The 14,862-nt window shown below is 40.3% G+C and overlaps 1 pseudogene across 1 annotated transcript in view; it reads left to right on the forward strand.

The window, feature by feature from the left end:
* The first annotated feature begins 421 nt into the window (after positions 1 to 421).
* The window catches only part of LOC308273976 (protein MTO1 homolog, mitochondrial-like), a 31,162-nt pseudogene continuing 16,721 nt past the window's right edge, over positions 422 to 14,862 (forward strand). The window contains exons 1-2 of the transcript in view: positions 422 to 538; positions 8,834 to 8,999. The product of the transcript in view is annotated as a protein MTO1 homolog, mitochondrial-like (transcript). The remainder of the gene's footprint in view (positions 539 to 8,833; positions 9,000 to 14,862) is intronic.

Genomic DNA, 14,862 nt, shown 5'->3' on the forward strand with positions numbered 1-14,862 from the left:
AGTTGTCAAAACACTAGTAGGTAAAATTTAATTATGTATAATAGGGAAACATTCAGTAATAAAACATTTATATATATTTTTTCCATACTGGGGATTGAACCCAGGGCTGCACATAGGCAAGCACTAAGCTCTAGATCCAGCCCTTTTTATTTTATTTTGAAACAGAGTCTCTCTAAATTTCCCAGGCTGGCCTCAAATTTGCAATCCTCCTGCCTCAGCCTCCTGAGTTGCTGGTATTATATGTGTGTCACCATGTCCAGCAACACTTATAATATTTAATCACCCCGTATTGATTAAATTTCCTACTTTGAAGCTGTACTGTCTAATAAGGCAGCTATTAGCCACATGTGGCTACTAAAATTTAAATTAATTAAAATTAAATTAAAAAAACAGAACTCATTTCCTCAGTTGCTCTGGCCACATGTCGATTCTCAGGAGTCAGAACATAAGAGACACACTGAGCACACAGGAATGGACCGTTTTCATCAGTGCAGCAAGCTCTGTTGGCCCCGGCTGTTCGGAGTACAACCAGTTGCATGTGGCATGGTCATAATTAAGTTTCATAAATATTATTTATCTGGAAGTTTACCACAACTACTGTGTGTGTGTGTGTTGTGTGTGTGTGTGTGTGTGTGTGTGTGTGTGTGTGTGTGTGTATGCTGAACCATTGAACTCAGGGGCATTCTACCTATGAGCTTCACCTCCAGCCCTATTTTATTTTTTATTTGGAAACAGTCTTGTTAACTTGTGGATAGCCTTGCTAAATTGCTGTAGCTGGCTTTGAACCTGTGATCCTCCTGTCTCAGTCTCCCAAGAACTGGGATTGACAAGCATATGCCCCCACATCTAGTCATCACAACTACTTTGTATGTGTTGGGGGGTGTGCTGGGGATGGGACCCAGGGGCATTCTATTTCTGAGATACATCTCCAGCCCTATTTTATCCTTTTATTTTGAAATGGTCTCACTGAATTGTGGAGGGACTTACTAAATTTCTGAGGTTAGTCTTGATCTTCCTGTATCAGATTCCCAAGTACTGAGATGACAAGAATGTACCACAATGCCAGGCCACAAGTATTTTTTTAATTATCTATGAGTTACTTCTAAAGACATGATATACAACTAGCTACAAAAGGGGCCAAATTCCTGATTGTCTTCTCAAACACCATTATAAAAAAATAAACAACCCACTTCCTTGAAATACTAATAGTAGTGCTGGGAGTGGTGTCGCATGTTTGTAATCCCAGCATTTGGGAGGCTGAGACAGGAAGATCGCAGGTATGCAGACAGCCTCAACTACTTAACGAGGCCCTCCACAACTTAATTAGACCTTGTTTCAAAATAAAGAATAAAAAATAGGGTCCCGGGCATGATGGCACATGCTTGTAATGCCAGCATTCTGGAGGTGGAGACCAGAGGATCATGGTTTGCATACAGCCTCAGCTACTTGGCGAGGCCCTTCACAACTCAGTGAAACCCTGTATCCAAAATAAAAAGACTAAAAACTAGGGCTGGGGGTGTAGCTCAGAGGTACAGTGCCACTGGGTTCCGTTCCCAGTACTGTAAAAATAAAATAAAATAAAATAAATAAAATAGAAAAAAAAACTAGGGCTGGGGGTATAGCTCAGAGGTGGAATCCTAGTACGGCAAAATAAAGAAATAAATAAAATTAAAAAATAAAATATAAAGAAAAATAAAATAAAACATAAATAAAAAATAGTAACAATATTAATAGCATTAGCCAGTCTTGGTGCCACATCCTTGTAATTCCAGTACTTGGAAGGCTGAGACAGGAGAATCACAGCTTCAAAGCCAGCCTCAGCAACTTAGTGAGGCCCTCTGCAACTTAGTGAGACCCTGTTTCAAAATTAAAGAATAAAATAGGGCTGGGGGTATAGCTCAGAGGTAGAATTCTCCTGGGTTCCATCCCCAGTACCAAAAACCAAGAAGAAAATAAACAGTAATATCTACTAGCTAGGAGAAAAAAATAATGGCTTTTTGTGAATATTATCTACCAGCGCCTAAGAAATGCAATAGCGTATTGCAAAAAATAAGTATGCAGCAACTTTGGACTTAGTATAACATTTCAGGTGCTAAATCACTGGGCATCTTTTATTCTGTCCTTGATTGAGCAGTATGGCTGAGAAAGAAAAGATTTTGTCTGTTTTATGTGAAAGTATAACTCATATCAAGGGTGTATTTATTTTGAGTCACCCCCCCCCATGCCATTTGGGCATGGGGCTGTATTTCTATTTTCTGTATTTCTATCTTTCTAATAAACTTCTTTAAATTTTCAAAAAAAAAACCTCACATCACACTCAGACAGAAATAACCTTTAATTTAATAGGTTTAGCAGGCATTTCTATAATATGTTAAGGTGGAAAAATAACAGTTCTTTATTAATAGTTCTTATTAACAGTTCTTTAAGGTTTTGAGTTGTAAAAGATCTCTACTTTAGTATAAAAATTTGCTTATTTGTTTTCACTTTTTAACTGCAAAAAGCATTTTTGGTAGTGGCTAAGGAATATAAAATAATAATAATAATAATAATAATAATAATAATAATGAAATAGATAAAATAATCTATTCTGGAATGTAAAACACAGAAAATAATTAAATATTTTCCAGGTCTTTTATGAGCTAAGCATAGCCCTGACATTATAATCCAATAGAAATGTGGTATACCAAAAAGTTTTGGTAACATAAACTTAAGCAAGACAAATCTTATAGTGAGTATAGACATGAAAAAAATAAAATAATTTAAAATATAGTAAACTTTAAACCATTGAGATAAATGATAATTTATCTCAAAATGGAAAGCTAACAATATAAAGATGTTAATAAAGTAACCACACTAATTGATTAAATAAAAACTATATGATCCTCTAAGTAAACATTGAAAAGGCACCCTTATGAAACACAATACCCATTTATATATTTTGTGTGTGTGTGTGTGTGTGTGTGTGTGTGTGTGTGTGTGTGTGGTATTGGGGATGGAACCCAGGGCTACCTCGAAGCTACACCCTCAGTCATATTTTTTTTATTCTTTATTTTGAAACAGGATCTCACAAAGTTGCAATGCGCCTCACTACGTAGCTGAGGCTGTCTGCAAACTGTGATCCTCCTGTCTCAGCCTCCCAGATGCTGGGATTATAGGCATTGGCTATAGTTGGACTGGCTTCTATGTCACCTTTTAGCAAATGTAACTAATATTAAAGGAAAAAAAACAATGGAAAGATGAAAACACAATTTTTTTCTTTTCTTTTTTCTTTTTTCTTTTTTTTTTTTTTTTTTACAGGTCTGGAAATGGAACCCAGGGGCATTCTACCTCTGCCCTATTTTTTTAAATTAATTAATTTTTTTTATTGGTGCAATGTATTCATACATCATAATGGTATAAAGAAAATACTTTTGTAGACATACATGTACACATCGCCCAGTTAGCCCCTACCCAATCCCCACCCCGTCCCCACCCCATCCCTCCTTCCCACGCTTGGCTTAGTGGTTGACATCTAGTTTTATAACAATTTATCCAATATTAATGATGATAATCTCACATACCAAGCTTTTGATGACTTAAAGATAACATTTCAATATCTCTTTTTGCTTTCTTTCTTACCAGAGAATATATTTTTCTTTTTTTTTAGGTGAAACTATCATACATTTATTTATTTATTTTTCAGAAAAAATCTATCTTGATATGGAATATGGACTCTAGATACCCAAAATAATCTCAGAGAAGAACAAAGCTAGAAGATGTATATTTTCTGATTTCAAACCATATAAAGCTACAGTAATCAAACAGTATAGTACTGTTCTAAAGGCAGATATATAAACCATTGGAGTTCAGTAAAAGCCTAGAGATAAATTCTTCCATATATTGTCAAGTTATTTTTGACAAGGTTTCCATGAATATTTGGTGGAGGAAATACTAATCTTTTAACTAAATATTGTTGAAAAATAATAATTACATGGAAAAGAATAAAATTGGACCCTTACCTAACACATATACAAATATTAACTCAAAATAGATAAAAGACCTAAATATAAATCTTAATACTATAGACTTTTAGAAGAAAGTCTGGGTCATAAAACCTCACAACATTGAAATTGGCAGATTTCTCAGATATGATTTCAATGGCACAGGCAACAAAAGGGTAAACAAACTCCCTAAAAAATAAAAAATATTGTATATCCAAAGACAATGTAAACAGAGTTAAAAGTTACTGATAGAATGGGATAAAATATTTCCAAATGCTATATCTGAAGGTATATTAATATCCCAACTAGAAATCCTAAAAATTAGCAACAATAAAAGCAAACAATACAATTTAGAGATAGGTAAAAGACTAACATAAATAATGAATCTCCACAGATAACCAATCTTAGTTGTCTGTTGGATGGAAACTCTTGTTTCTCTGGTTCTGGTGTGTGTTACCTATTTCTTCTTTGTAGTTAATCTCTTTGAGTATTTTCTCTAGCGCTGGTTTTGAAGACATAAATTCCTTCAGTTTCTGTTTGTCGTGGAAGCTTCTTATTTCCCCATCTAATTTGATAGAAAGTTTTGCTGGGTAGGAAATTTTTGGCTGGAAGTTGTTTTCTTTCAGAGTTTGGAATATGTTACTCCAAGCCCTTCTGGCTCTCATGACTTGGTTTGGGAAGTCTGGAGTGATTCTAATTGGTTTGCCTCTGAATGTCACTTGGCCAAGACTCTCTGCTTGGCTTCCACAGTGGTCATTTTAACAATTATGTGGCGTGGGGATCCTCTTCTCTGATCCTCTCTAACGGGAGTTCTATAAGTTTCTTGGACCTGTGTATCGACCTCTTGCTCTATGTTTGGAAAATTTTCTGCTATTACTTCCTTGAAGAGATTGTTGATCCCTTTGGTTTCACCTTCTTTTCCCTCCTCTATTCCAATTATTCTTAGGTTAGCTCTCTTAAAATGGGCCCATATTTCTTCAATGTCAGATTCCTGCTGTCGGATTTTTTTCCCTAAATTAGAAACTATGCGTTCATTTTTGGAATGATCATCTTCTAGGAGCGAGATTCTATTCTCCATGTGGTCTAATTGGTTGTTTGTACTTTGAATTGAGGCCTTTACTTCATTAATTGCATCCTTTATCTCTCTTTGGCTCTCTCTGAATTCTTTTAGAAACACCTCTATTATTTCTAAAGTTGTTTTCCTGATTTGATCTAGAAATCTCTGAATTTCTGTTTTATCAGATTCTGATGTTGTGGGGTTGTGGGCATTCATTGCTCCATTGTTATTCCTATTTCCCATGATTTCAGAAGTTTGTGCCTTCTTTGGGTTCTTCCCTGGGTCACTACGACTTCACTTAAGGTGCTGTGGATCTCGAGTCTATAGTATCTCAGTTCCCACTACTCCTTTACTAGGTTGTATCGCAGAGTCTCAGACCCTGGGAGTCAATCGAGGCTGCTTTAGACCATGGGGGGGTGCCAGGTTGGGCGTTCTCCTATGGTGTAATAGCTCTACCACCACCACTTCCCCACTGGGTCAAGTCCCTGGGAGTACAGTACTGGAATTTCTCCTCTAGGGGCCACAATTTGACTCACTGTTGTTGAGTGCGCAGATGGAGCTGTCGTGGACTCGGTGAATTTGCTGCTGCTGCCGCCAGTGGCAATATGGCGCCACTGCCCCGCCCTCGGCCATGAGGCTGGCGTATTTCTTTTCTGTTTTTGAGCTCCGCTCTGAGTCCCTACAGGGTGTGCTGAGCCCAGCCTCTGGGAGCTTAAGATGCTCCCTGCGCTGAGAAATCTGCCAAATTCCTCCCGGCTGATCCGCAGTGGCCACCTCAGCTTGCTGTCCTCCGCTCCTCTCTGGAGCCTGGTAGGCTGTTGAGTGCATTTGTCTGGAGCTGTCTGGTGAGCTCGCTGCTGCCGCCGGCAGTAAGGCACTGCTGCCGCCGGCAGTAAGGCACTGCTGCCGCGTCCTCGGGCGTGAGGCTGGCTTATCTCCTCTCTGGTTCTCAGCTCCGTTATGAGTTCCCCTCCTCTCTGGAACCTGGTGCTGCCCTATTTTTTATTCTTTATTTTGAAACAGGGTCTCACTGAGTTGCAAAGAGCCTCACTAAGTAGCTGAGGCTGTCCATGAACTGAGATCCTTCGTTCTCAGCCTCCCGAATGCTGGGATTACAGGCATACACCATTATACCTGGTTTGAAAACACAAATTTTATGCCATGTTTCAGATTATATGATTGCAGGAAAAAGATTAAAAACAATTAACTCAGCTGGGCATGGTGGTGCATGCTTGTAATCCTAGCATTCAGGAGGCTGAGACAGGAGGATCGCTGTTTGCGGACAGCCTCAGCTACTTAGTGAAGCCCTTTGCAACTTAGTGAGACTCTATTTCAAAATAAAGAATAAAAAATTGGCAGGAGGTGTAGCTCAGAAGTCAGATGCTCCTGGTTCCATCCCCAACCCCACAAAAGCAAACAAAAAACAATTAACTCATAGCTATTAGAATTAACAAAATCAGAGCTGTGCGTGGTGGCGAATGCTTGTAATACCAGCGTTTGTGAGGCTGACAGGAGGATCACAGATTTGTGGACAGCCTCAGCTACTTTTTCATCTTTTTCTACTTTTTATTTTGAGACAAAGTCTTACTAAGTTGTTCACGTTGGTCTTTGAACTTGAGATCTTTCTGCCTCACTAATAGCTGGGATTACGGGCACATTTGACCATGCTTGGCCCAAGTAAACCTAACGAATTATGTGCATATTCCTAAGGAAAACTGTAGTACTGAGTGAGAGATAAAAATAGAGAAATAAATGAGGAGAACATCATGTTCTTCAACTGGAAAAAATATAAAGATCTTGATTTTTTTTCAAATTATCTTATAGATTTTGTGCAATTCTGATAAAAATATTATTTTAGAAGCCTTAAGGATGATAATAAAATCCATAAAAAATGAAAAAATAAAACAAGACATTTTATCTGATATTAAAATAAAATAAAATGAATTACTACCAGATAATTAAATACATTAGTATATTTTAATTATTTTTAATATATTTTTATTCGTGTATTGTAGTTATACATCTTGATGGGATAAAAAAAAAAACTTGTGGAGATATACATGCATACATCACCCAATTAGCCCTTAACTAATCCCCATCCCATTCCATCCTCCTCCCTCCTTCTCATGCTTGATTTAGTGATTGATATGTTTGTTTAAGTACATCATAGGCTTTAAAGAGTTTCCATCTTCCCCCCTTCCATCCCCTCAGATAGGTCACCTTAATTGCTTCTCTATAGTGTCCCTTCTTCGTCTAGAGTTCCTCCTAATACCAATTTCTCCCTAGTTTTTGCATCTTATTTTTTGTGACATTTCTCTGTAGATGCCATAATTTTGTTCTCCACTATTGGTGGATAAAGTTACATTGTATATATACCCCATAGTTTTGTAATCCACTCATCTGTTGATGGACGTCTTCGCTGGTTCCATAGTTTGGGAAAGATGAATTGTGCATCAATTTTAATAGATACTTGTGCATTGGTTTGGTAGTTTGGGTTTCATTTTTTTGGGTAGATACCCATAAGTGGTATTGCAGGGTCATATGGTAAGTTTGTTTTCATTCTTCTGAGGATCTTCCATACTGTTTTTCAAAGTGATTGCATTAATTTGCAATCCCAACCAATAATGTATTAGAGTTTCTACTTCTCCACATCCAATCAGTTACAGTTTAATCTCTTCTTTGGATAACTGTCCTTTTATTTTTCACACTGAATTCCATTTGCTAAAATCCTGAAGGTGAGTGACTTTGATAAGATGATCCACTCACACCCATTTTTTTTTTTTTTTTTGGTGGTACTGGGGTTCCTGGAGACCCTTCTACCTCCAGGCTACACTCCCAGATGCCTATTTTTTATATTTTTATTTGAAAACAGGGTCTCTTAAGCCAGCAAGGCTGGCTTCGAACCTGTAAGATCCTCCTGTCTCCACCTCCCAAGTGCGGAGATTACAAGTGTTCGCCATCACACCTGGATACACCCAATTTTTTAATAGAGGTCACTTGGATGTGGGAATCTGCTGGGAGATGGATGAGGCAGTGGCAGCTTCAAGTGCTTCCTGACCACATGATTGCAGGGACCTGCTGGCGCTTTGCTATGCAGCAGGCCTCGGCATCAGCCATACTGCTCAGCAGGCCCTGGCACTGACCTCGCCCTTGCCGCCTGGCAGGCCTCCACACTGGCCTTGCCACCCAGCAGATCCTGGTGTACCAGGAAAGAGGCATTTGATGGGAAGAGGCATCAAAATGTAAAATGTACCAATATTGGGAAATATTTTCAATTTTCAAAATATATCTTCAGTAGTAAACAAACAAACAAAAAACAAACAAACAAAAAAACCCCTAGAGCTTCAAGGAAAGGGCTACAGATTTCCAGGAACCAAGGGTAATTAGCGAGAGAATAGAAGAAGCCCAAAAGCCTAGGGTAGTTTTACGTTTCTAAGAGAAGCAAACTTCCTCAAGGATGTGGGGGAATCCCAGACTCCTGATAAACAATACATTTGGAGTGTAACAAAAGATGTAGTGTCTGTGCCAGAGATGGTGCAGGTCTACAGGAAGGTATCTCCATACCAAAAGACCTGCCCTGGAGAAAGAACAGATCTAGTCAGGTCAGAAGACTGGTTATAAAATACTCTGTATTCAGGAATCTTCGATGACATCTTTTCAAGTCACCCCCCTATACTATTCTGGGTAGGGATAGTATAGAGCTGTATTAAACTATATTCTATATTTCCATCTTTGTAATAATAAACTCATTAAAACTTTCAGCAAGAGTTTGGACTAGTGTTTAATCTATACCTAGTTCAGAACAAGAACCCGCGGCTACTGGAACAGTTTCCGGGAGCCCACCAGTGTCCCCAAAACAGTTCCCTCAAGCATAACAGTTTGGCGCCCAACATTGGGCTCCCTGTCTTTGGAGCCAATGGCAACTCCAGCCGATGGTGGCCTAAAGCCACTGCATCTTGAAGGTTAGTAACCCTCCCCTAAACGTGATTGGATCCTGGTGGATGACTGAATTATCGGTGTCAATGGGCTCTTTGTGATCATGGAGAACCTCCTGCCACTGCTTAGCTATGGCAGAATCTCCAGGAGAGGGGAAAATGTCCCTTTAAATAGTGTAGGGAGATAAGCCAGCTTGCTTCTAGCGGCAGCACCTAGGAAGCATTGCCATTAGCAACCACAATCAGTAAACAGACACAGCTCCCAACTGTCCACAGGGCAGCTGTGTGCACCCCGTTAGTCTGGCAGTTCGTGCGCCCAGCAGCCCTGAACTCCCAGTGGCGGAGCACTAAAGTCTAAATTTTGCATTTAGAAGCCTGAATGGCTAAGTGTCTCTGAGAGCTTTAGGTGACTAAGAAAGCTGTACCATCCCAGGCACAGCTCCAGTGGATGGTATTCTCAGGGTCCTAGCACCACCAGATTAGTCTCCAATTGGCTGTGCTTATATACATATGCTGTTACTGGACCCCTGTTTAAAAAAATGTTTGTGGCTATCTCTGATTTATTGGCAGTTTTAGGCTTCTATCCCCACCTAGCTAATAAAACTATCTGAGGCAGAATATTAAAAACAGGAACTACCCATTCTGTGTCACTGATAAAAATATTCTGCAAAAATACAGTGTTTTCATTAGCTTTTTTTCTTCCACTTCTTTTTGTAGGAGAAAACAGTACATGTCATTTGCAAAAGCTGGTAGCCTGAATATCTAGCAGTAATAAATTTTGTCTCCCTTCCATTGGCAGAGGCCCACAGCTTCACCACAGAGAGCAGGATCTGCTGCTCCAAGCACATCACTGTCCCCCGCGCTGCGTAGAGAAGTGCAGAGGCCATGAGTGCCTAGGCCTCCTAGGACGTGCAGTGCAGCAGGCCTGCCCGGCCATGTAGGACTCCCTCTGATGCACCCTGAACATTTTTCTTACAGAGTATGTTGTCCAGAAATCCTGAGTATGTGTGGCAGGAGCAATCCACTTTTTGGAGATTTCTTCAATAGTTCAAGGTAGATTGGATTGGATCTGTCTGCCTCTCCCAAATACTGGCCACTGCTACCGCCATCTTGGTCCATTTCCCCATGACTGTATTTTAAAATATTGTCAGTACTATTGAGAAAGCAAGTTCCTTCTGACCTCTGGGCCATGCTTAAGAAGGATTTTTTTTTCTTTTTTTTTTTTTTTTCTTTTTGTGGTACTGGGAATTGAATCCAGGGACATTCTGCCTCCAAGCTATACCCCAGCCCTATTTTTATTCTTTATCTTGAAACAGGGTCTCATTGAATTGCAAAGGGCCTCAATAAGTAGCCGAGGCTGGCCGCAAACCTGCCATCCTCCTGTCTCAGTCTCCCAAGTACTGAGATTACAAGCATGCACCACCACACTTGGTTCTGAAGCAGGATCTTGGTAGGCATAAACTTTTCTTTTTTTCCCCCCAGTGGTCTGCCATCTGGTGGCCTGAATCCGCAACTACATTTCCACAGCTGCAAAGCTGCCTAGAGTTAGTTGGCTGTTGGTGTTGCTTTAGTTCACAATTGTTTCTGGATAGCCAATAAAACTAAAGGCGAGTGCCTGAGTCAAAAGATATTAAATTGACACTGTCTATTCCTTTCTTCCTTTGCAAAGTTATATGAAGTCTGGGTTCTGCAAAATATTTGCAGAAAAATTATTGACGCATGGTGCTAGCTGAGTGTGGTGGCTCACACTTGCAATCCTAGTAATTGGGAGGCTGAGACAGGAGGATGGCAGGTTCAAAGCCAGACTTGGCAATTTAGCAAAGCTCTCAGCAACCTAGTGAGAGCCTTTTTTCCAAATAAGAAATAAAATGGAGCTGGGGGTATAGCTTGGAGGAAGAATGTCTCTGGGCTTAATCCCTAGCACCAAAAAGAGAAAAAAGGAAAGATTAGAAAAGAAAAAGAAGCATGGTGCTTCTGTGTATATGCTTGCAAATTTCCATAATAACAAGTTATAGAAATAAAATACAAATTCATTGTTCCCACAAAATATTAATGGCCAATTATTATTAAAGAATCCTCAATTTCACTAACAATTAAACAAAGGCAATTTATAAAACAAACATTTTTGCCTTCCAGACCAAAGGAGCATTAAAATGTTGATAATTTTTAATGCCATAGAAGGTGCTGAAAAATAAGCACTCCAATTTTTGGTGAGAGATAGTATGATCTTTTTTTTTTTTTTCAGTGCTGGGAATGGAACCCAGGAGCATTCTATCTCTATTTTTTATTCTTTGTTTTGTAACAGGGTCTCATTGAGTTGCAAATGGTCTCACTAAGTAGCTGAGGCTGTCCATGAACCTCAATCCTCCTGTCTCAGCCTCCCAAATACTGGGATTATAAACTTGCCCCACCACATCCAGCGGTTAGCAGCATCTTTTGGAGGTTATTCAATAATATCAATGGAAAAATTGTTTTTAAAAAAAGTGTTTCCCAAGCTGGGCATGGTTGCAAATGCTTGTAATCCCAGTATTGGGGAGGCTGAGACAGGAGGATCAAAGGTTTGTGGCCAGCCTCAGCTACCTAGTGAGGCTCTCCACAACTTAGTGAGACCCTGTTTCAAAATAAAGAATAAAAATAGGGCTGGGAGTATAGCTCCGTGGTAGAATGCCCCTGGGTTCCATTCCCAGTGCCACACAAACACACAAAAAAAGATAATAAAATAGGATAGAGGTGCAACTCAGAGGTGGAAAACCCCTGGGTTTCATCTCCAATACAAAAAAACAAAACAAAACAAAAAATTTTCCAGCTGGGCGTGGTGTCATAGGCCTGTAGTAATCCCAATACTTGGGAGGCTGAGACAAGAGGATGGCAGGTTCACAGCCAGGCTCAGCAAATTAGTGAGGCCCTCTGCAATTTAGTGGGACCCTGTTTCAAAACAAAAATAAACTGGGCATGGTGGCACACAAATTTGTAATCCCAGTAATTGGGAGGATGAGGATCGCAGATTCATGGCCAGTCTCAGATTTAATGGGGCCCTCTGCAATTTAGTGAAACCCTATTTCAAAATAAAATAATAAGAATTAGGGCTTGGGGTGTATCTCAGAGGTAGAATGCTTCTGGGTTCATCCCCCAGTTCTGCAAAAACAAAAAACAACAAACAACAAAAAACAATAGCAACAAAAATAGGTCTGGGGGTGTAGCTCAGAGGTAGAATCCCTCAGATTCAATACCCAGTACATGCCCCAAATAAAAAAGTTTCCCCAGTACTATTAAGGTAGAGACGAGAGGATCTCAGGTTTGAGGCCAGTGTGGGGTAACTTGGTGAAACCTTGTCTTAAAATAAAAATAAAGGCTGGGCATGGTGGCACATGCTTGTAATCCCAATATTTGGGAGGCTGAGACAGGAGGATCTGGGTTCTCAGCTAATCTCAGCTACTTAGTGAGGCATACCCCAACTTAATAAGACCCTGTTTCAAAATAAAGAATAAAAAATCTAAGCTGGGCGTGGTGGCACATGCTTGTAACCCCAGCATTTGGGAGGCTGAGACCAGAGGACTGCAGTTCACAGACAGCCTCAGCTACTTAGTGAGGCCCTCCAAAACTCAGTGAGATCCTGTTTCAAAAATAAAAAGACCAAAAAAAAAAAAAATAGGGCTGGAGGTGTAGCTCGAAGGTACAGTGCCCCTGGGTTCAATCCTCAGTACTGCAAAATTAAAAATAATAATAATAATAATAATTTTTAGAGGACTTCCGGGAAGATGGCAACGGAGCAAAACGGGGCTTACGAGCCCCACTAACAACCAATCTCTATGACCACAAAATCAGCGCCTTTCATAGCCAGAAAACACCATCAGCAGAGAAACAAAAAATGTAATTTTAAAGGACAGAGAAAAAGAGGGCTGGAAAAACGAGACACCAGAAACCAGACCGCAGTGCTGCAGCCGGAGCCGTGGTGTGAAGCAGCGGGCGCCATTTTGCCTTGCAGCACCAGGCTCCAGAGAGGAAGGGAACTCATAACGGAGTTCAGAAACCAGAGAGGAGATACGCCGGCCTCACGCCCCATAACGTGGCAGCAGCGCCTTACTGCTGGCGGCAGCAGCGAGTTCACCAGACGGCATCAGACCAACACACTCAACAGCCTACCAAGCTCCAGAGAGGAGCGGCAGACAGCGAGCCGAGGTGAGCCACTGCGGAACAGCCGGGCGGGATTCAGCAGATCTCTCGGCGCAGCGAGCATCTTAAGCTCCCAGGGGCTGGGCTCAGCACACCCAGCAGGGACCCAGAGTGGAGTTCAGAAACAGAAAAGAAATATGCCAGCCTCACGGCTGAGGGCGTGGCAGCGGCGCCATATTGCTACCAGCGGCAGCAGCAGTGAATTCACCGAGTCCACCACAGCTCCAATTGCGCACTCAACAGTGAGTCAAATTGGGGCCACTAGAGGAGAAATCCCAGTACTGTACTCCCAGGGACTTGACCCAGTGGGGGAGTGGTGGTGGCAGAGCTATTACACCATAGGAGAACGCCCAACCTGGCACCCCCCATGGTCTAAAGCAGCCTCAATTGACTCCCAGGGTCTGAGACTCTGCGATACAACCCAGTAAAGGAGTAGTGGGAACTGAGATACCATAGACTTGAGATCCACAGCACCTTAAGTGAAGTCGTAGTGACCCAGGGAAGAACCCAGAGAAGGCACAAACTTCCGAAATATTGGGAAATAGGAATAACAATGGAGCAATGAATGCCCACAACCCCACAACATCAGAACCTGATAAAAGAGAAATGCAGAGATTTATAGAAGATCAAATCAGGAAAATAACTTTAGAAATAATAGAGGTGTTTCTAAAAGAATTCAGAGAGAGCCAAAGAGAGATAAAGGATGCAATTAATGAAGTAAAGGCCTCAATTCAAAGTACAAACAACCAATTAGACCACATGGAGAATAGAATCTCGCTCCTAGAAGATGATCATTCCAAAAATGAACGCATAGTTTCTAATTTAGGGAAAAAAATCCGACAGCAGGAATCTGACATTGAAGAAATATGGGCCCATTTTAAGAGAGCTAACCTAAGAATAATTGGAATAGAGGAGAGAAAAGAAGGTGAAACCAAAGGGATTAACAATCTTTTCAAGGAAATAATAGCAGAAAAATTTCCAAACATAGAGCAAGAGGTCGATACACAGGTCCAAGAAACTTATAGAACTCCCGTTAGAGAGGATCAGAGAAGAGGATCCCCACGCCACATAATTGTTAAAATGACCACTGTGGAAGCCAAGCAGAGAGTCTTAAAGGCAACAAAAACAAAGGGCCAAGTGACATTCAGAGGCAAACCAATTAGAATCACTCCAGACTTCCCAAACCAAGTCATGAGAGCCAGAAGGGCTTGGAGTAACATATTCCAAACTCTGAAAGAAAACAACTTCCAGCCAAAAATTTCCTACCCAGCAAAACTTTCTATCAAATTAGATGGGGAAATAAGAAGCTTCCACAACAAACAGAAACTGAAGGAATTTATGTCTTCAAAACCAGCGCTAGAGAAAATACTCAAAGAGATTAACTACAAAGAAGAAATAGGTAACACACACCAGAACCAGAGAAACAAGATTTTCCATCCAATAGACAACTAAGATTGTTTATCTGTTGAGATTCATTATTTATGTTAGTCTTTTACCTATCTCTAAATTGTATTGTTTGCTTTTATTGTTGCTAATTTTTAGGATTTCTAGTTGGGATATTAATATACCTTCAGATATAGCATTTGGAAATATTTTATCCCATTCTATCAGTAACTTTTAACTCTGTTTACATTGTCTTTGGATATACAATATTTTTTTATTTTTTAGGGAGTTTATTTACCCTTTTGTTGCCTGTGCCATTGAAATCATATCTGAG

Source organism: Muscardinus avellanarius, assembly GCF_963383645.1.
Source record: "Muscardinus avellanarius genome assembly, chromosome: 15".
NCBI lineage: Eukaryota > Metazoa > Chordata > Mammalia > Rodentia > Gliridae > Muscardinus > Muscardinus avellanarius.